This window comes from Aquarana catesbeiana, linkage group LG06, assembly GCF_042186555.1.
Source record: "Aquarana catesbeiana isolate 2022-GZ linkage group LG06, ASM4218655v1, whole genome shotgun sequence".
NCBI lineage: Eukaryota > Metazoa > Chordata > Amphibia > Anura > Ranidae > Aquarana > Aquarana catesbeiana.
Window position 1 is genome coordinate 223,771,457 of NC_133329.1, and position 23,799 is coordinate 223,795,255.

Below are 23,799 nucleotides of genomic sequence, written 5' to 3' on the forward strand. Positions count from 1 at the left end.
ACAGTACCCTGTCGCCAAGAACCAGCGTGATGGGATTGAGCTGGAAACACATTCTCGCGGTATGGTACTGTAGCTATGGGGCGTGGACATGCAGTAATGTAACTCAGGGACCCCGCCCCCTTGTGATGTCACTGACCCATCATGTCTGATGGTCACGTCCCTTAGCTATATAAGAACTGTCTGAAATCGGAGCTGACAGAATGGCGGGAGCCAGTGTCGGAGGAGGAGTGTTTTTTTTTCCAGCGGGCCAGCAGTGGCAGCAGTGACTAAGGAAGACATTGTGATTGACATTGGAGCTACAACGGGGGACATTATTCTTTTTGAATAAAGGACTTGTCAAAAACCGTGTCATGTTTTTACTTACCTTACACTACTTTTTGGGGGGTGAATGAGTAGGATTAAAATGTACCCCATACTCATTCACATAGGCTGGGATCTGGGGGCCCCTTTTTTAAAGGGGGTCCAGATTTTGATAAGCCCCCTGCCCAGAGATCCCCATAACCACCGACCAGGGTTGTGGGGAAGAGGCCCCTGTCCCCATCAACATGGGCTCAAGCACCCACTCCTCCATGTTGAGGGCATGTGGCCTTGTATGGTTCAGGAGGGGGGGCGCTCGCTCCCCCCCTTTCCTGCCCTCCTGGGCTGCATGCTTGGATAAGGGTCTCCAAAGGGTCTGGTATGGATTGGGGGGACCCCATGCTGATTTTTTGGGGGGATTTAATATTGCTAACATTGCATACACTTGATCTTAGTTGAATGCCACAAGTTGGATCAGTTAAGATGGTGATCTGACCTGGATGTGACTTCCATTCAAATCTATGGGTTGAAATTGTGCCCAAGTTGGACCAAAGTAGTGCAATAACCTTTTTCAAAGTCGGACTGACAAAACTCAGACCAGTTAAGATGGCTCTCATAGGGAACCATTGATTTCAACATGTCATGCGACTTATGTGCTCTTAAAGTCAGAGAGCTTGTCGGACCAATGTCAACTGTCCCAAAGAGTTATGGTGTGAAGGTACCACCAACACCCAAGGCCCAATTTTTCCACACCTGTTACTTCTATCCAAAGTCTGCGAAAGAGACATCAGACTGTATCTAAAAAAATGTAAAAAAATAATCTTGGTATGAGTGTACTATAATTTGGCTTATTCACATAAGGCTTGCTCACTGGTCTGATCGGACCCCCCCTCCGGTGCCTGCGGCAGTCGGATTCAGGTCAGGGGCGATCAAAGGTGAGGGGGAGGCCACTCATTTGGCTCCCCCCTCGCGATCGCTCCTGGCCAATGACGGGCTTCCTCGGCTTCTGTGAATGTAAACAGAAGCGGAGGAAGTGATGTCACTCTCCTCGAGCCGGTCTTTTCGTTCCGGCGCCGAGGAGAGAAGACATCCAAGTAAGTTTGCACCAACACTACACTAACAGTAGAACATGCAGGCACACTTGTCACCCCCTGTCACCCCCCAGTCACCCCCTGATCACCCCCCTGTACCCCCTGTCACACTGACACCAATAGCAGTTTTTTTTTCTGATTATTGCATTGGTGTCAGTTTGTGACAGTTATAAGTGTTAGGGCAGTTAGGTTAGCCCCCTTTAGGTCTGGGGTACCCCCTTTAGGTCTAGGGTACCCCCCTAACCCCCCCTAATAAAATTTTAACCCCGTGATCACCCCCCGTCGCCAGTGTCACTAAGCGATCGTTTTTCTGATCGCTGTATTAGTGACACAGGTGACGCTAGTTAGGTATAGTATATATAGGTTAAGTATATAGGTTCCCTGTCAGTGTTTTATAGAGACAGGGACCCCCATATACTATCTACTAAAGGTTTTAACCCCTTGATTGCCCCCCAGTTAACCCTTTCACCAGTGATCACCATATAATTGTTACGGGTGACGCTGGTTAGTTGGTTTGTTTATTATAGTTTATTATACTTTATTATAGTTTTAGGGCACCCGCCGTTTATTACCTTATAAAGGTTTAACCCCCTAATTGCCCGGCGGTGATATAAGTTATGTTTTTAGGATCAGATAAGGTCTGCATCGCCCCAGGCAGCGTCAGGTTAGCGCCAGTACTGCTAACACCCACGCAGCATACACCTCCCTTAGTGCTATAGTATCTGAACCGATCGATATCTGATCTGATCAGATCTATACTCCCCAGCAGTTTAGGGTCCCCCAAAAAAACGCAGTGTTAGCGGGATCAGCCCAGATACCTGCTAGCACTGGCGTTTTGCCCCTTGGCCCAGCCCAGCCCACCCAAGTGCAGTATCAATCGATAACTGTCACTTACAAAACACTAAGCACACATAACTGCAGCGTTCGCAGAGTCAGGCCTGATCCCTGCGATCGCTAACAGTTTTTTGGTAGCGTTTTGAATCAGTGAGTCTCACTAGTGTACCCCTAAATTTAGAGCCCAAAATGGCAAATCGAAGGTACACTAGTGAAGAGGCCTACACGTTTCTGAGCATGACAGATAGTGAAGAGGAAGTCACTCATCTGTCAGATTCAGGCTCAGAATACGATCCTGTAGAGGACAGCGGCTCCATGACAGATAGCTCTGGCGACGGAGTTGTGGTCCCTGCTAAGGTCAGGCATACCAGACCCCAATCTTCTTCTTCTGTCCTTGAAGTGCAAGAACCGCAGGGCTCTCGTATGGAGCAGAGAAGTACTAGCGCCGCTATTCCTTCTGGTGAACTGGCAAGCACCAGCGGCCTAGTACACCCTGGTCGTACATCCAGCACTGCAGTAACACTTGGTGACGTGGCGAGTCCCATAAGTGCAGTTCAAGCTGGTGAGGTGGCAAGCACTAGTAGTGTCCCGCTGCCACCAAGAAGAGGAACACAGGCCCGTCATGCCCATAGAGCCCTTCCTGCTGCATTTGCCAATCCGAATTGGGTACCCACCACTTCTGCAGCACCCGTACTGCCCCCATTCACTGGCCAACCCGGAATTCAGGTGGAAACAGTTGATTTTACGCCACTGGATTTTTATTCACTGTTTTTCACCAAAGATCTCTATAGATCAATTGTGGACCAAAGCAATTTATACGCTGGTCAACACATCGCCGCTAATCCCCAGTCCTCCCTTGCCAGAGATTGGAAACCAATTACGGTTTCCGAATTTAAGCTCTTTCTGGGCCTTTCCCTCAACATGGGCATAAATAAAAAGAGTGAGTTGCAGTCATATTGGTCCACTGACCCAATTCACCATATGCCCATTTTCTCTGCTTCCATGGCCAGGGCACGATACGAGCAGATTTTGCGGTTCATGCACTTCAACGACAATGAACTCTGTCGTCCTCGTGGAGACCCTGAATACGATCGTCTCTACAAAATTTGGCCCCTCGTAAACCACTTCAACCAATGTTTTGCAGACTTGTTTACTCCCCATCAAGTTGTCTGCGTTGATGAGTCCCTGATTAAATTTTCTGGCCGCTTGTCATTCAAACAGTACCTTCCCAGCAAGCGTGCCAGATACGGGGTCAAGATGTATAAGCTCTGTGACAGGGCCACAGGCTATACATGTAGTTTTATGGTTTACGAGGGCAAAGATAGTCACGTAGAGCCGACAAACTGCCCTGACTACATAGGAAGCGCTGGCAAGATAGTGTGGGACTTGGTGTCACCCTTATTTGGAAAGGGGTACCATTTATATGTGGACAATTATTACACGAGCGTGCCACTTTTTAGTCACCTTTTTGATCATCAAATTGGAGCATGTGGCACCATGCGACCTAATCGCCGGGGCTTTCCTCAGCGGCTTGTAGATTCCCGTCTTAGGCTGGGGGAGAGAGCCTGCTTGCAGTGTAATAATTTGCTCGCTATGAAGTGGAGGGACAATAAGAATGTTTTCGTTCTTACCTCCCTTCATGCAGACACGACGGTCCAAATTACTACGGCGACTGGTGTTGTAGAGAAACCCCTCTGTGTCCACGAATATAACCAAAATATGGGAGGGGTGGACCTCAACGACCAGTTGTTGGCGCCGTACCTAATTGCCCGTAAGGCCAGACGCTGGTACAAAAATGTGTCTGTATACTTATTTCAATTGGCTTTGCTGAACGCTCATGTGCTATACAGAGCTTCAGGACGGACTGGATCCTTCCTTAAATTCCAGGAAGAGATCGTCAGAGCCCATCTGTATCCAGACGGTGCTCCACCTCACCTTCTCCAACCAAATGCAGTAAGCCGGCTGCATGAGAGGCATTTTCCTTATGTCCTCCAGAGTACCCCTACCCAACGAGCCCCCCAAAGAAAATGTCGTGTCTGCAGAAAGCGCGGATTTAGGCGTGACACCCGGTATTATTGTCCCTCCTGTCCTGGCAATCCTGGTCTTTGCATTGGTGAATGTTTTGAACGCTACCATACACTAGTTGAGTTTTAGCGTAGGGTACAGCATTGCACAGACTAGGACACACTTTCACAGGGTCTCCCAAGATGCCATCGCATTTTGAGAGACCCAAACCTGGAACCGTTACAGTTTTAAAAGTTACAGTTATAAAAAAAAAATGTAAAAAAAAAAAAAAATACACAAAAAAAATATAAAATAAAAAAAACAAAAATAGTTGTTGTTTTATTGTTCTCTCTCTCTCTATTTTCTCTCTATTGTTCTGCTCTTTTTTACTGTATTCTATTCTGCAATGTTTTATTGTTATGTTTTATCATGTTTGCTTTTCAGGTATGTAATTTTTTTATAGTTTACTGTGTTTTAACCATTTTTTTGTTTTCAGGTACGCCATTCAGCTGCAGCGCGGATTTATTTATCTTGACAGCAACAGCGTTTGCTCCCACGATACATAAAGCCGTGACTCCAGCGCTGTCAGAGGTGATTTCACCACCACAGTTACATACTTCAGCATATATGCCGAAGCGTGGGGGCAGCAGTGGGTGGAGGAGCGATTTGCTCCTGCCTTTTGTGGGAGGATGCCCCCATGCTTCGGCATATATGTATTTTAGGTAGGCACAGGTTGCGTTAAATGTTTTATTTTTTACTATTTTTTTTTGTATTTGCTTTGCAGGTATGGTAAGTATTACTGTTATACTGTAATGTTTCTTTGTTTTTTGTTAACCATCATTTGCTTAGCAGGTACGGCATTCAGTTGCAGCGCGGATTTATCGATCTTGACAGCAACAGCGTTTGCTCCGACTATACATAAAGCCGTGACTCCAGTGCTGTCGGAGGTGATTTCACCACCACAGTTACATACTTCAGCATATATGCCGAAGCGTGGGGGCAGCAGTGGGTGGAGGAGCGATTTGCTCCTGCCTTTTGTGGAAGGATGCCCCCATGCTTCGGCATATATAAACGGTGCATGTATGCCCATCATTAGAAGTGGGTGGATGAAGGGAGGTATTCTAATGGTGGGCATACCCACCGATCAATATCTTTTTTTCATGCAGCCCACAGGTTGCATGAAAAAAAAGTTTACAATATATGCCCAACAAGGACCAGCAACGTACTGGTATGTTGCTGGACTTTGAGTGGTTATACCAGAATGATGCCTGCAGGTTTAGGTATCATTCTTTTCAGCCAGCAGTCGGCTTTCATGTAAAAGCAATCCTAGTGGCTAATTAGCCTCTAGACTGCTTTTACAAGCAGTGGGAGGGAATGACCCCCCCCACCGTCTTCCATGTTTTTCTCTGGCTCTCCTGTCCCAACAGGGAACCTGAGAGTGCAGCCGGTGATTCAGCCAGCTGACCATAGAGCTCATCAGAGACCAGAATGGCTCCAAACATCTCTATGGCCTAAGAAACCGGAAGCTACGAGCATTTCATGACCGGATGTAAACAGCGTCATTGGGAAATTGGGAAAGCATTTTATCACACCGATCTTGGTGTGGTCAGATGCTTTGAGGGCAGAGGAGAGATCTAGGGTCTAATAGACCCCAATTTTTTTAAAAAAAAAGTACCTGTCACTACCTATTGCTATCATAGGGGATATTTACATTCCCTGAGATAACAAAAAAGAGATTAAAAAAAATAAAAATGAAAGGAACAGTTTAAAAATAAGATAAAAAAGCAAAAAAAAAAGAAAAAAAAAAAAAAAGCACCCCTGTGCCCCCCTGCTCTCGCGCAAAGGCGAACGCAAGCGTCGGTCTGGCGTCAAATGTAAACAGCAATTGCACCATGCATGTGAGGTATCACCGTGAAGGTCAGATCGAGGGCAGTAATTTTAGCAGTAGACCTCCTCTGTAAATCTAAAGTGGTAACCTATAAAGGCTTTTAAAGGCTTTTGAAAATGTATTTAGTTTGTCGCCACTGCACGTTTGTGCGCAATTTTAAAGCATGTCATGTTTGGTATCCATGTACTCGGCCTAAGATCATCTTTTTTATTTCATGAAACATTTGGGCAATATAGTGTGTTTTAGTGCATTAAAATTTAAAAAAGTGTGTTTTTTCCAAAAAAAATGCGTTTGAAAAATCGCTGCGCAAATACTGTGTGAAAAAAAAAATGAAACACCCACCATTTTAATCTGTAGGGCATTTGCTTTAAAAAAATATATAATTTGCTTTTATAAATAATGTTTTGGGGTTCAAAGTAATTTTCTTGCAAAAAAAATAATTTTTTCATGTAAACAAAAAGTGTCAGAAAGGGCTTTGTCTTCAAGTGGTTAGAAGAGTGGGTGATGTGTGACATAAGCTTCTAAATGTTGTGCATAAAATGCCAGGACAGTTTAAAACCCCTCCAAATGACCCCATTTTGGAAAGTAGACACCCCAAGCTATTTGCTGAGAGGCATGTCGAGTCCATGGAATATTTTATATTTTATATTGTGACACAAGTTGCGGGAAAAAGACAAATTTTTTTTTAAAATTTTTTTCTGCACAAAGTTGTCACTAAATGATATATTGCTCAAACATGCCATGGGAATATGTGAAATTACACCCCAAAATACATTCTGTTGCTTCTCCTGAGTACGGGGATACCACATGTTTAGGACTTTTTGGGAGCCTAGCCGCGTACGGGACCCCGAAAACCAAGCACCGCCTTCAGGCTTTCTAAGAGCGTAAATTTTTGATTTCACTCTTCACTGCCTATCACAGTTTCGGAGGCCATGGAATGCCCAGATGGCAAAACCCCCCCAAATGACCCCATTTTGGAAAATAGACACCCCAAGCTATTTGCTGAGAGGTATAGTGAGTATTTTGCAGACCTCACTTTTTGTCACAAACTTTTGAAAATTGAAAAAAGAAAAAAATATACATTTTTCTTGTCTTTCTTCATTTTCAAAAACAAATGAGACCTGCAAAATACTCACCATGCCTCTCAGAAAATAGCTTGGGGTGTTTACTTTCCAAAATGGGGTCATTTTGGGGGGTTTTATGCTATCTTGGCATTTTATGGCCTTCGAAACTGTGATAGGTAGTGAGGAGTAAAATCAAAAATTTACGCCCTTAGAAATCCTGAAGGCGGTGCTTGGTTTTCGGGGCCCCGTAAGCGGCTAGGCTCCCAAAAAGTCCCACACATGTGGTATCCCCGTACTCAGGAGAAGCAGCAGAATATATTTTGGGGTGTAATTCCACATATGCCCATGGCATGTTTGAGCAATATATCATTTAGTGACAACTTTGTGAAAAAAAAAAAAAAAATTGTCACTTTCCTGCAACTTGTGTCAAAATATAAAATATTCCATGGACTCAACATGCCTCTCAGCAAATAGCTTGGGGTGTCTACTTTCCAAAATGGGGTCAATTGGGGGAGGTTTATGCCATCTTGGCATTTTATGGCCTTCAAAACTGTGATAGGTAGTGAGGAGTGAAATCAAAAATTTACGCCCTTAGAAATCCTGAAGGCAGTGCTTGGTTTTCAGGGCCCCGTACGCGGCTAGGCTCCCAAAAAGTTCCACACATGTGGTATCCCCATACTCAGGAGAAGCAGCTAAATGTATTTTGGGGTGCAATTCCACATATGCCCATGGCCTGTGTGAACAATATATCATTTAGTGACAACTTTGTGCAAAAAAAAAAAAAAAATGTCACTTTCCCGCAACTTGTGTCAAAAAATAAAATATTCCATGGACTCAACATGCCTCTCAGCAAATAGCTTGGGGTGTCTACTTTCCAAAATGGGGTCATTTGGGGGGGTTTTGTGCCATCTGGGCATTTTATGGCCTTCAAAACTGTGATAGGTAGTGAGGAGTGAAATCAAAAATTTACGCCCTTAGAAATCCTGAAGGAAGTGATTGGTTTTCGGGGCCCCGTACGCGGCTAGGCTCCCAAAAAGTCCCACACATGTGGTATTCCCATACTCAGGAAAAGCAGCTGAATGTATTTTGGGGTGCAATTCCACATATGCCCATGGCCTGTGTGAGCAATATATCATTTAGTGACAACTTTTTGTACATTTTTTTTTTTTTTTGTCATTATTCAATCACTTGGGACAAAAAAATAAATATTCAATGGGCTCAACATGCCCCTCAGCAATTTCCTTGGGGTGTCTACTTTCCAAAATGGGGTCATTTGGGGGGGTTTGTACTGCCCTGCCATTTTAGCACCTCAAGAAATGACATAGGCAGGAATAAACTTAAAGCTGTGTAAATTCCAGAAAATGTACCCTAGTTTGTAGACGCTATAACTTTTGCGCAAACCAATAAATATATGCTTATTGACATTTTTTTTTTTACCAGAGACATGTGGCCGAATACATTTTGGCCTAAATGTATGACTAAAATTAAGTTTATTGGATTTTTTTTTATAACAAAAAGTAGAAAATATCATTTTTTTTCAAATTTTCGTTCTTTTTCCGTTTATAGCGCAAAAAATAAAAACGGCAGAGGTGATCAAATACCATCAAAAGAAAGCTCTATTTGTGGGAAGAAAAGGACGCAAATTTCGTTTGGGTACAGCATTGCATGACCGTGCAATTAGCAGTTAAAGCGACGCAGTGCCAAATTGTAAAAAGTGCTCTGGTCAGGAAGGGGGTAAATCCTTCCAGGGCTGAAGTGGTTAAAATGCAACAATAATGCTGACGTGCAGAGGCTATATGGTACTTGCAAGTAACTGTTTTTTTTTTTTCTCAAAATGATCCAAGTAGGCATCATATAAACAAAATGACTGATTTGATGACCAGTACAGGCACTTGCAGGTACCACAAGATGCCTATACTTCAGCATTGTTGTAACCATAACACATAGAAACCTCCTCAAATAAACACATGATTACTGTACCTGCCTGTATATACAGCAACCCTTCATTATCAGACCATTTTCACTTTTCAGTGCTTTAATAGTTTAAGTGACAATCACTTGGTCATGCATCATTGTACCCAAATTTATTTTGTATAATTATTTTTCCGACAAATAGAGATTTCTTTTTTTTTTACTTCATTTTCTGTTAAATTACACATCAAATAAAAGTTGGATGGCTCAGATCACAGTCATTCACATGTGCATTCTTGGCATTCCAGAAATACACGTCCACCTACCCACCACTTTTTTTCAATATAGCAGTAAGGAGGTGGGTGCATGTACTCATAACAAAAGCCCAAAGTTAGAGCTACTACATCTTTTATTTCCTCTCTACTGCACTGAAAATCATATCACCTACAGCCCCATTTAAAAAAAATCACATCTCTGCCATTACCCTTAGGAGAGGTGACAAAATAACATTTTCTATTGCATTTTTTCACTCCATAAATTACAGTGAAAGCATTAAAGTGATACTAAAGTCTTTGAACAACAAACATGTTATACTTACCTGCTCTGTGCAGTGGTTTTGCACAGAGCAGCCTGGATTCTCCTTTTCTCGGGTCCCTCGCTGGCTTTCTTGGCCCCTTCATCTTGTCGAGTGCCTCCACAGCAAGCAGATTGCTATGGGGACATCTAAGCCAAGCCGCAGCTCCCTCCATTCAGACACAAAGCTGCGGTTCTGCCTTGCCCCCTCTCTCCTGATTGGCTAACTGACCTTGATCGACAGCAGCGGGAGCCAATGCTGCTGTATCTCAGCCAATCAGGAGGGGAAGTCCCAGATGGCCGAGACACTCGCACATATTGCTGGTTGGAGATGTGGCTCAGGTAAGTATTACAGGGGCTGAGGAGGCTACTACACACTGAAAGTTTTTTTTATCCTAATGCATAGAATGATTAGGATTAAGATAAAAAACCTTCTGCCTTTAGAATCACTTTAGCATATACAGTAAACATTAGCAACATTGTCAAATGCTCACTACATAACTGAGTCCCTTAATAAAAAACTGGACAATAAACGTGGATATGTTATCACTACAGACATGCACATTTAGACACCAAATGAGATTGCCCACCTCCTTCAATCACTTACATGTTCTGATTGGTCAGTAAGACATTCCATCATAGCGATGGTCCAATAGAAATATGCTGTAGAAAATGTGCTCATTAAAGCTCTTTACACCCATAGGTGCCTGCATTATACTGCCGTACTGCTATAGTCAATTCAGTACTGCTAGGGTATTAACATGTTTACATTAACATAAGTAATAACCTAAACATTTAAAAAGTATCTAGTCTAGTTTATTATTTTTAATTTATTTAAGGTAGAAAGAACCTCCTAGACTACAGTAGTTAAAAGACATGCAACAACAATAAAGAATTACACACATTGCAAAGCTGTTGTCAAATCTGTATCACCTGTTGTTTTAACGTCCAATTATTTGAATCATTTCACATATTGTACACAGCAGAAGGAAATATTGCTCCATTAGATATTTGCATGCAGCCCTACTGTACATCTTCAGATTTCAATGTGCTAATTGCAAGCAGATAGGATGTGCCATACAAAATTAACAGTCTTACAGAGACATCAGAGGTAAACACACAAAACGGAAGCTGCTAAGGGGTCAGGAGAGCAAGTTAATTTTGAGAAAGGAATAAAGAACTGTCATGTATATGATTGCTTATGAAAGGAAAGAGGGCAATCCTGCCTTGTTATCATCAGTTAATTAGGTACTACAGGCAGGCATGCACATGCTGCAACATTTGCCATGGTAATCAAATGTATTATTCAGATGGCAGACAAAACAAAAGCATTTGCAATTGGGACAAGGCAGAATACAATCTACCCTCACAAAGGTGCTAAAATATCACCATGTAAAAAAAAAAAAAAAGAAAGAAAATAAATTGCACTGGTATTTCATGAATGCTTTAAGTCCAAACTATAAACATATTTCATACTGGCTTAGAATCACCCCATTCTCACCAAGGACATGAAATATAGTAATATAAAAGGCAAGGAGAGTAGAAGATAATTTTCAGTGACATCCTATTTTTTAGAGAAGAAGCTGTAATGGTGTACATAAACTGATATAAAAAAAAAACTGAAAAAAGAAAAGCCACATATTCATGGAGCACATATTTTCCAACATTTTAAATTGCAAGAGAAAATACGAGGCTTGCTTGAATTGCAAATATGGATTGAGGTTTAAATTTGCAGAAGAAACATTTGAAAGAATGTAGGAAATTTATGTCAAATTCTATTTATACATAGAACAATGTATTTGCGTTTCTTAAATTGAGCTTATTTAATATCTTTGTGCAAAATCAGTAGTGTATGTTTTATTACAGCCCACAGCAACCAATCATAAATCATTTAAAATACAAATTCTGATTAGTTTCCATGGGTACATGAACATATTTTCACTATACACAATGCATCATTTATTATATTTTCTCCAAAAGTAAGCTAGTTTTGTTGTCCATAGAAAATACCTACTGTATATCCATGCTTTACTTTTTGAACCTCTGCTTGTAATTTGGTGGCCAGACAATGATTGCTGCTCTGAAACCATGCCGACATTCCATATTTGTTACAATGTTTGAGTGATTTCCTAAAGAAGTAATGCCTTGTTCATTTTGTAAAGTGAACTTTCACTTTTGTAAGGGAATATTACCTTACCTAAGTTAATGTTGTAAATGTTTGCAAATTATATCCAATTAATGATAATTAAAAAACAGTATTTTTACTTGCACATGATTGGAGGAAAGAAGTAAGCACAGCTTCACTTAATACACTAAGCTAAGAAAAATCCCTTGCAAAGTAAAAATTCACATTGATATCCACTGGGATACATCAGCTGTAAGGACACAGCTGCTGAAATCCATGTGAATGCAGGTGCAAGGCCCCAAATGCAGATAGTGTGACCAGCCAGTCACAGTGTCCCTAACACTATTATCAGTGTAGTCAGATGAATGTAGCTAGCAACAGTGTTCCTGAACACCACCGCACCAGTGATAATGTCACCACACCAGTGCAGCCAGCAAAAATGTTTCTGTTTGCTAGCCCACCAGTGCCACTGTCACCAGTGCCAGTGAAGCCAGCAATAGCATTCTTGATCATCACCACACCTGTGCAGTGTTGTCTCTGCCTGCCACCTCTACTAACCCTGACATTTTTTTTACCATGTTTCTGCCTGCTATCTGCTCCAATACTTTGCCTGTTTATTGACCACATCTCTGTCTACCATCTGAACTGACCCATTTACGTGTTCCTGAGAGACACCAGTCCCAGCCATCCCCTAGAGACAACTGCACCACTGCAACCACAGAAACTCTTTTGTTCATCATTTGTTCAGCCTCCCTTACACCTCCTGGCCTATGAACATGGCTTTCCTGGGAGCAGTCATGTACCTGTAGGCTTTTGCTTATAAGAATGGGGACTGCTATAGGTGAAACTACACTAAGCTATATTCCCTGAGCACTGGTATAGAGGTAACCTTTACAGTACACTGTTTTTTATAAAATTGGTTGATTTTTGTGATACACAAGATGCAATGTCTGATCCATAATCAGTCTAAACATTGAAAAAGTCCCACACGTGTGGTATCCCCATACTCGGGGAGAAGTAACAGAATGTGTTCTAGGGCGTAATTCCATGTACACCTAGTGTAATGTCCATGCTGTGTTTGAAAAATATCTTATACAACTGGCAACTACATTTTTATTTTCTGTTCACATTTTTCAAAACTTGTTGCAAAAAATGAAGTCTTCAAAAGACTCACCATGCCTCTTAAAAAATACCTTGAGGTACCTATTGTCTTGGTGCCCCAGGGCTTCCAATAATGTGGATGGTAGCCAGGAAATTAGATGCATAATTAATGCCTAAAAAAGCTGTAAGGGGCTGTGACAGACCTAGCTGGGAAAAGAGACTTTTGGAGGGGACTGTATGCTAGCCTCTTGCCGATCGATCTGGGGCCCTTGCATTTGGGGGAACGGTGCTCTTTGTGAGCTGTATGTCTGGGGACCCTGGATTTGCCATATTGGAATAGTGTCTGATTCATAATGCTGGGACAGATACTGTTAGGAGATGCTGATGTAAATTGCAACACCTGTCTGTCTATTGTCTGCTAAAATGTGTATTGTAAATAAGTCTACTATGGGATCTAAGAGTCATTAGATCCCCATTGTTATTTGTGTTAATTAACTCTGCTATTGTGTGAAGAAGAGTCTATGTTGAATGTGATAATGTTGATTGGATTTTCTGAGCTACAAGACGGCCAGTCTGGCCTAACGGTCATGTCTGAGTCATCTAGGCTGTCTAAAGGGATTAGTTAATTAGCTCATGTTAATTAGGTTAATTAGGTTACAGCTGTATTGTTAGAGTAATATGAGCAGGAGGTCTGCACCTCCACTTTGAGTGTATAAAAGCCTGTATTTTGTCAATAAAGAGAGATTCCTGTTTGAACTTACATACAGCCTGCCTGGTGTTTGTTCTGGGCTATCACAACTGGGTTAGAACGGCACATAGCTGAAGTTCTAATCCCGGAGCATTGGATGACCAAACCATCAGACGTTGCAATCTGATTCTATAGCTGCAGAGGAGTGTCAGGAGAGTGGAACCGAGCGAGCAAGGGGCTCATTACAATGGTTGGCAGCCGTGGGATTTGCTCTCCAGTTACTGGGACACTCCAAACCAGCCTGCAGGAGAGCCATGCTGAAAGACTTACTTGAGAGCCCTGGAGGGAATGGTGGGATCGTGCTTCCTTGCCGTGAACAAATCCAAACCATCACCTGGATCCAAGGTAGCAGGATAGTAGGAGAGGAGAAATACCAGCCACCATGGATGAGGAATTCAGAAGGAGGTTGCGAGAGGAGACACAGCACAGAGGACCAGTATCAGAGCAGGTCCTGCTAGGATGGTTTGATTCTGTCCGCTGTGAGCTTTGGAAGGAAGCGCTAGCCCGTGAGCAGCAACACCAGGGAAAAGTTCTCCCCTCCGTCCATGTGAGGTACTGGTCGCAGTATGAAGTGCGAATGCTGTTTTTGGGGGAAAAGCCAAACCAGGAGTGGACAGCCGAGTTAAGCAGGCTGATCCGGGCAGAAATGCAGTTGGACGAGAGCTACAAAGCCCTCCAGTGGTATGTAGCCCAAGTGTGCCCATGGACAGCGGATGACAGCCCCATGGAAGGCTTTGACTACAATGGCCTGGGATTGTTATACTGGAGGCTGTCCAGGGACCCTGACTTTGGAAGTGATCGGGAGTGGCGTTTGGAGAAAATAATGGAGCACAGAGAGCGGAGACTGAATGTCTCAGAAGTTCACTGGGCACTGGAAGATTTGGAGTTTCTGGCCGTTCAGGAATGGGAGTTGGAGATCGCCTACAAACAGCTGTTAGACTCTGCTCAGCAGCAGGGTGGTGCTCCCTTTGCCTGGGACTATCATGAAATACCAGTTGACAACTCTGAAATCCTGGCTGAAGAGTTGACAATGTGGCAGAGTAACGGTGTGCTTTGCCAACCTGCACCCGCAGCTATGGAGGTGGAGGTCTTATGGCGGATGCAGCAAGTGCTGACTGACCTTGATGAACCTGTTTCTGCATTGGATGATCTTGGATGGAGGAATGTGCCTGTCCAGCAGAATGCCAGAGAATTGGCAGTGGAAAATCTGAAGATTGCCGTCCCCAAACCTAAAGTGCTGACAACAGGGCAGAACTCTGCTAACCTCTGCCCAGCACTGATAGCATCTTCTGGGTTCCACAGAGAGGAGATGGTGAACCTTTATCCCCAGACACCAATTGCAGAGACAGGGGATTTGATAGACTTTTCTGCTGAGGAAGAACAACCTGGTGAGCCTCCAGCAGAAGAAGAGCAGTTATTAGGGCCAAACTTCACTATGCTCTGCCCAGCACCAACAGAAGTATCTGTGAAGTCACAAGGAACTTCCCCAGCTGAAGCGCTGGCAACTGGACAGAGGGTCCAAGATCTCTGCCCTACACCTGCGGCGGTTCTGGAGGCTCAGGGTGAGAAGGAGGTGGTCACGTCCCAGCAGCAGATCAGGATACAGGGGGAAAAGGGAGAGGAGGTGTTCGTCATCCCTCCCCAACAGTTAGCCGGAGCAGATGGTGTGGGGTTTCCAGCAGAAGGGCTTGCAACAGGGCCGAGTACTGCTGGACTCTGCCCTCAACTAACAGAGGATGGATGTCCTGTGAAGGTGGATGGGACTTCAGTCTCCACCTGTATACCCCAGGGATGCTGGGGAGTCGGCCCAGATCCACAACAGCATGACGGAGTGAGCCCAGACACCCTGTCTTCTCTCCAGCGGCAGAAAGGACTCCAGGGAGAAGGGCCAGTCCAGGCCTCTCCCCAGCGGCAGATATGTTCTCTGAGAGAGGCAGAGGTTGGCTGGGTGAGTAATACTTTGTTTGGAACAATTTGTTTGGGGTACTGTGTGGGAACAGGCATTAGAGGACTGGAACTACTGACTAACTTCGGAGTCAACCCGTCTGGGGTCTCCTCCTGTGTTAGTCTCCTGCCAAAAGGGGAGAAATGTGACAGACCTAGCCGGAAAATAGACTTTTGGAGGGGACTGTATGCTAGCCTCTTGCCGATTGATCGGGGGCCCTTGCATTTGGGGGAACTGTGCTCTTTGTGAGCTGTATGTCTGGGGACCCTGAATTTGCCATATTGGAATAGTGGCTGATTCATAATGCTGGGACAGATACTGTTAGGAGATGCTGATGTAAATTCCAACACCTGTCTGTCTATTGTCTGCTAAAATGTGTATTGTAAATAAGTCTACTATGGGATCTAAGAGCCATTAGATCCCCATTGTTATTTGTGTTAATTAACTCTGTTATTGTGTGAAGAAGAGTCTATGTTGATTGTGATAATGTTGATTGGATTTTCTGAGCTACAAGACGGCCAGTCTGGCCTAACGGTCATGTCTGAGTCATCTAGGCTGTCTAAAGGGATTAGTTAATTAGCTCATGTTAATTAGGTTAATTAGGTTACAGCTGTATTGTTAGAGTAATATGAGCAGGAGGTCTGCACCTCCACTTTGAGTGTATAAAAGCCTGTATTTTGTCAATAAAGAGAGATTCCTGTTTGAACTTACATACAGCCTGTCCGGTGTTTGTTCTGAGCTATCACAACTGGGTTAGAACGGCACATAGCTGAAGTTCTAATCCCGGAGCATTGGATGACCGAACCATCAGACGTTGCAATCTGATTCTATAGCTGCAGAGGAGTGTCGGGAGAGTGGAACCGAGCGAGCAAAGGGGCTCGTTACAGGGGCTACTTGGATTTTTGGCCCTTCTATGCGGTTAGGCAGTGAAAAAGTCTCACACGCATCGTGTCACCATACTCAGGAGAAGTATTAGAATGTGTTTTGAGGTGTAATTTTAAGTACGTCTATTTTTTGTGCTAGAAACATCTTATTAATTAACAACTGTGTAAAAAAACTTTACATTTTACTTTACAAATTACATTTTCAAAAGACTTATGCTTCCTAGAAAATACCTTGGGGTGTCTTCTTTCCAAAAATGTGATCATTTTGTGGGTGTTTCCACTGTTCTGGTGCTTCAGGGCTTCTAAAATTGTGATGGGCTGTCAGGAAAACAGGGAGGAGGAGTTGAAAACTGGGGAGGAGGAGTAAAATGTGTTTTTGGGGTGTAATTGTAAGTATGCCTATTATGTATGAGAGACAAAAATTGTAAAAATGACAACTTTGTGAAAAAAAACATGTTTTATTTAACATTTTTTCATTCTTTAACAAATTGTGGCAAAAAAGTTAAAAATTAAAAAAACTCACCATGCCTCCTAATAAATACCTTTACAAAGATGTGTCATTTGTGGGGTATTTGTACTGTCCTGGCATTCTAGAGCCTCAAAAAATTAGATAGGTAGGCAGTGCATCACGACTGATCAATTTTCAAAAAAAAAAAAATATATATATATATATATATATATATATATATATATATATATATATATATATATACCATAGTTTGTAAACTCTATAACTTTCACACAGACTAAAAAATATACACTGAGTTTTATCATTTTTACAAAAGAAATGTAGCAGAATACATGTTGATCAAACATTATGTAGAATTATTTATTTGAAAAACAGAAACTAGGAAAAATTGGCTTTTTTCTAAATTTTCCTTTATAAAATTCCATTTTTTTTCCTTTAGCAAAAAAACAAAAAAACTAGTAGTGATTAAGTACTACCAAAAAAGCTCTGTCTCAAAAAATATATACAAAATTAATGTGGGTACAGTGTTGCACAGTAATTGTAATTGTAAATGAGTATTTGTAATTTAAAATGTGACAGCGCTGAAATCTGAAAAATGGCCTGTGAAACATTTCAGACTTGAAATGGTGAAACCCACCTCCCCCTGCACCAGCATATTTAGGGTTTGTTATGGTTTTGTTTAGGGTGATCCAATGAAAAGTAATACTTGTCTTAAAGCCCAAGTCCATGGAAATAAAAAATGCACCCTTATAGTGCCGCACCCAAGAGTGGCAAGGGTTTATTGCTCATTATTTCCAGGGGTAGAGGATTTAGCAGAAAACACTTATCTTATTCCTCGCTCCAGCAGGGTGCGCCTGCAGAATGTAGGCATTGTAAATTGGACCTTGATGTAATTATAGTAGCTACTGGTCCTGTTTTGACCATTATGAAGTCAGAAGAGGGGTGGCTGCATGACCAGGGAAGGATAGCAGCTATGGCGACTTTTTTTTACTGGTATGGGTACAGAAAAAAGAGAACCACCAAGTTAGATACTGTATATACTAGAGTATAAGTCGAGATTTTCAGCCCTTTTTTTTGGGCTGAAAGTGCCCCCCTTGACTTATACTTGAGTCACCGCCGTCTGTCTGCATGATCAGCGTGTCATGCAGACAGATCGCGGCCAGCGTGTGATATTACCATTGGGCGGCCATTCACTGTTCAAAAGCCACACCTCCTCCTCGTCTGTGATAGGCAGAAAACTCCATTTCCCAGCAGTCAGTGTACAGCCTTTCACGGACATTCTCTCATCCTCGTCCGTGCTATGAGGATGAGAGAATGTCCATGATAGGCTGACCGCTGACTGCTGGGAAATGGAGTGTTCTGCCTATCACGGATGAGGAGGAGGCGCGGCTTTTGAACAGTAGAATGGCCGCCGAATGGTAATATCACAGGCTGATCGGTGCAGAGCGGCACACGGAGGATGCAGATCGCCACAAGGACACATGCACAGGACACAGGTAGGTGACACATGCACACATGCACAGGGCACAGGTAGGTGACCCATACACAGGGACACATGCACAGGACACAGGGACACATGCACAGGACACAGGTAGGTGGCACATGCACACATGCACAGGACACAGGTAGGTGACCCATACACAGGGACACATGCACATATACAGAGGGACACATGCACAGGACACAGGGAGGTATACAGCTGCAGATGGGCATTGTTGACCCTCTTTTTCCACTTACAGTAGCTGCTGCATTTCTCACCCTGATCTTATACTCGGGTCAATTCGTTTTTCCCAGTTTCTTGTGGTAAATTAGGGCCTCGACTTATACTCGGATCGACCTATACTCGAGTATATACAGTAATTAATATTCTTTATTGAATTCTCCCTTGACTTAATGAGCATTAAATCCTGAACATGCCAGGAGGGACACATCTTTTTTTTAAGCCAATCTGGACTTGGGCGTTATTAAAATATCTATCTATCTATCTATCTATCTATCTATCTATCTATCTATCTATCTATCTATCTATCTATCTATCTATCTAGTATGCTTTTAGAGCTAAAGAACATATTTATTGCTTTGTTTAGGCAACACAAATCAGACTAAAACAAGGAGTATAATTGGAATTTAAGGAGCTGGTTGGCAAACCATCCATAACAACCTGACCTGATATCAGTGAAAAGTTACATTTTTAACTGTATTGTATAATTAATTATAAAAGGAATACTGTTGTTCTAACATAACAGGTCAACGAATTGTGGTGTAACACAGTTGTTTAGAGGCCCACAGAATGTCTCCTATTAAAAGGAAATTGGTAAAACAAGTTTAGGCTGGACTTCTCCTTTAAATCTATCCTAGATATTAGACATATCTGAAAAATGTGTACTGCCATATCTCTTAAATGCTGCTAGATAATTGATTCCGGTCTACTGGAAGAGACCTCCAGTCCAGAATAGATTTGATTAAGATGGTGGCTGAAATACAGTTGTATGAAAAAGTACTTGCCCCCTTTCTGATTTTTTTTTTTTTTTTGCATATTTGTCACACTTAAATGACTTAGATCATCAAACAAATGTTATTATTACACAAACATAACCCGAGTAAATACAAAATGCAGTATTTAAATAAAGGTTTAATTTATTAAGGCACAAAAGCTGTCCAAACCTGCCTGGCTTTATGTGAAAAAGTAATTCCCCCATAAACCTAATAACTGGTTGTGCCACCCTTGGCGGTAACAACTGCAATCAAACGTTTGTGATAACTGGCAATGAGTCTTTCACATTGCTGTGGAGCAATTGTGGCCCACTCTTCTTTGCAGAATTGTTTTATTTTAGCCACATTGGAGGGTTTTCCAGCATAAACGGCCTGTGTAAGGTTATGATACAGCATCTCAATTGGATTTGACTAGGCCACTCCAAAATTTTACTTTGTTTGAACCATTTGGAGGTGGACTTGCTGTTGTGTTTTGGATCATTGTCCTGCTGCGTAACTGTGTATAAAGTAAAATTAGATGTGCAACCAAAAATGTGCTAATCAATATGTGCCACACATATTGGTTAGCACATTTTTGGTTGCGCATCTAATTTTACTTTATACACATATTTTCCAACTGAATATTCCAGTTTTTTTCTTAGTTTCAGCACCGTCATATATATAGAATTCAGTACTATATATATATATATATATATATATATATATATATATATATTTTATATATTTGATTTTCATTAGTACCATTTTTGGGGGTAGCGCGGATTATCCACATTATGCATAACCCTAGTGCACATTCTCCTTTAGGATTTTCTGGAAGAGCTCAGAATTCATGGTTCCTTCAAGTATGGCAAGTCGTCCAGGTCCTGAAGCTGGAAAGCCGCCCTAGAATATCACACTACCACCACCATGTCTTACTGTTGGTATGATGTTCTTGTTATGAAATGCTGTATTCGTTTCATGCCAGCTGTAACGGGACATATACCTTCCAAAAAGTTTAATTTTTGTCTCATTAGTCCACAGAATACTTGCCTAAATGTCTTGGGGATAATCAAGATGTCTTTTGGTAAATGTGAGATGAGCCTTTGTGTTCTTTTTGGTCAGCAGTGGCTTTGGCTTTGGAACTTTCCCATGGATGCCATTTTTGCCCAGTCTCTTTCTTATTGTTGAATCATGAACACTGATCTTACCTGAGGCAAGTGCAGCCTGCAGTTCTTTAGATGTTGTTCTGGGTTCTTTTATGACCTCCTGGATGAGTCATCGTCATGCTCTTGGAGTAATTTTTGCCACTCCTGGGAAGGTTCACCACTGTTCCAAGTTATCTCCATTTGTGGATAATGGCTCCCCCCATGGTTCACTGGAGTTCCAAAGCCTTATAAATGGCTTTGAAACCCTCCCTAGACCGATAAATGTACATTACTTTGTTTATAATCTGTTCTTGATTTTTTAGATTGCGTCATGATGTGTGGCTTTTTTGTGATCTTTTAGCATGCTCCACTTTGTCAGACATCTTCTATTTATGTGATTTCTTGATTCAACAGGTCTGGCAGTAATCAGGCCTGGGTGTGGCAAGTGAAATTTAACTCAGCTTTCTAAAAAATTGTGGTTAACACAGTTCATTCATGATTCAGCATGGGGCGGAGCGATTACTTTTTCACATAGGGCCAGGCAGGTTTGAATAGATTTTTTACCTTAATAAATGAAATAATAATGTAAAAACTGCATTCTGGATTCACTCAGGTTATCTTTGTGTAATATTACAATTTGTTTGATGATCTGAATCATTTAAGTGTGAGAAATATGCAAACAAATGTAAAATCAGGAAGGGGGCAAATACTTTTTCACAGCATTGTAATGGAAGCTGAGGAATGAATGGCTAAATGTAAGTGGAATTATGGAAAAATGTATACTGTATGGGCCACCTGAATCCATTATAGTTCTTCTATTTCAGGGCACTGGCAGCATCTTCACCTATGTCCTCTATACCTGCAGCCAATGTTGACATCTGCTTAAAGGTACATAATGCTTAAAGGTGTATAGTTTGTGTTTACTCATGTCACAATGATTGAGACAGGACTGCATCCTACTTGAGTTGTCTCCTTTTTCTTTATGTATGCTGTTAAGTATTTGGATTGACTACTTATTTCAAGCCTGTTTTCAATGTCATGGAAAGATACGGGCCAATCTGTTCCCATTGATTCTGGTTGCATTTTCCTTTCTTTTTTGTTGTCTTTGTTATCCCCTCTTTATTGTATTTGTTATCTGTGTGCTACATCTAACTCTGACAATTATTGAAAAAAACATGTGATAATTTATATTGTCTTCTTCCTTTATGTAACTCTTTGCAAGACTAATGGAGGCTTTACATTTGATACTCTCTTGTGTCATTGTACTGCACAGAAAAATCTACATAAAGATCATAAAAAAAGCACACACACACACAAATAGAAAATTCCTGAACCTCCAGGAGCAATTGGATATCCCCTGGATCAACTACCCCTGGCATTATTGCCTCTAAAAATTTATATCTGGTTATATTTTGCACATTTAGGAATGCATCTGGCTCTTTTTTAAACAATCTACTGAGCTTGCCAGAATTAGTTCTTGCAAGAGTCGATTTCACATTTTCACAGCTCAAAAAAATCTAAAGCTAAAAAGCTTTTCCATATGTGAAGGTTAAATCTCTTTCCCTCCAGATATGAAGCGTGCCCCCTTGTCCTCTGTAATGACCTAAAAGTGATTATCACCAAGTTCACTATGTCTACCACTATGTATTTATACATGTTGATCATATCCTTCTTTAATCGCCTCTTCTTAAGAGAGAATAATTTTTCAGTTCAGCTAATCTTTCCTTATAGCTGAGCTCCTCTATACTTCTTATCAGTTTGGTTGCCCTTCTCTGTACTTTATCCAGTTCTCCGGTATCCTTTTTGTGAACTGGTGCCCAAAACTGAACTGCACATTCCAGATGAGATCTTACTAATATGGTGTACAGGGATCAAAATTATGTCTCTGGAGTCCATACCTATTTTAATACAATAAAGTATATTGCTAGCTTTGGAAATTGCAGCTTGGCATTGCATGTTTTTTATGTAGTCTATGATCTACTAACACACAGATCCTTCTCCCCACTGACTCCCTGAGCTGTTCTACTCCTAGTATGTGCGATGGATGCATGTTTTTAGCCCCCAAAGTGCATAACTTTATATTTACTGTTCCAAACATTAAACCCCATTTGCCGTATAGTTGCCCACTTAAATAGTGCATTGAGCTCAGCTTGTAAGTTAGAGACATCTTGTAAGAACATAATTCTACTGCATAGCTTGGTGTCATCTGCAAAGACTGAAATTATACATTTAATCGCAGACCCTATACCTTATAAATAAACGTTAAAAAGTAAATGTCCCATCACTGAACCTTGGTGTACACCACTAAAAACTTTAGATGATTCAGAGTATGAATCATTAATCACTACTGAAATTTGGTCTTTTAGTCAGTTTGTTATCCATTTACAAACTGAATTTTCTAAGCACATAAACTTTAATTAACATATTACCTGTGTGTGGGGAACTGTGTTAAATGCTTTGGCAAAATCCAAGCATACTACATCCACAGCCACTCCTTTAGCTACATTTTTGCTTACATCCTCATAAAAAGAAACTAGATCTTCGGTCTTTCATCAATCCATGCCGATTATTGCTTAAAATATTATTATTTTAGCAAAAACTCTTCTAAGTGTTCTTTAACCGGTTCAATACCGGGCCTTTTCACCCCCTTCTTTCCCAGACCAATTTTTAGTTTTCAGTGCTGTCGCACTTTAAACGACAATTGCGCGGTCGTGCGACATTGTACCCAAACAAAATTGACATAAATTTTTTCCCCACAAATAGAGCTTTCTTTTGGTGGTATTTGATCACCTCTGCGGTTTTTATTTTTTGCGCTATAAAAAAAAGAAGAGCGACAATTTTGAAAAAAACACAATATTTTTTACTTTTTGCTATAATAAATATCCCAATTTTTAAAAAAAAAAAACAAATTTTTTCCTCAATTTAGGCCGATACGTATTCTTCTACATATTTTTGGTAAAAAAAATTGCAATAAGCGTATATTGATTGGTTTGCGCAAAAGTTATAGCGTCTATAAAATACAGGATAGATTTATGGCATTTTTAAAAAAAAAAAATTTATTTATTTTTTTTTACTAATAATAGCGGCGATCGCGATTTTTTTTCATGACTACGACATTATGGCGGACACATCGGACACTTTTGACACATTTTTGGGACCATTCACATTTATACAGCGATCAATGCTATAAAATTGCATTGATTACTGTGTAAATGTGACAGGCAGTGAAGGGATTAACCACTAGGGGG

General features: G+C 41.5%; 1 protein-coding gene across 5 annotated transcripts in view; it reads right to left on the reverse strand.

Moving 5' to 3' along the window:
* RBFOX1 (RNA binding fox-1 homolog 1) overlaps nt 1-23,799 on the reverse strand; it is a 2,292,172-nt gene that overhangs the window by 1,823,581 nt on the left and 444,792 nt on the right. The window contains exon 1 of one of the 5 annotated variants that reach the window (XM_073633005.1): nt 16,697-16,721. The exons of the other annotated variants lie outside the window; for them this stretch is intronic. The gene's annotated coding sequence lies outside the window, so the exon portion shown is untranslated. Of the gene's footprint in view, nt 1-16,696; nt 16,722-23,799 lie in introns of those variants that run through there. 5 annotated transcript variants of the gene reach the window in all.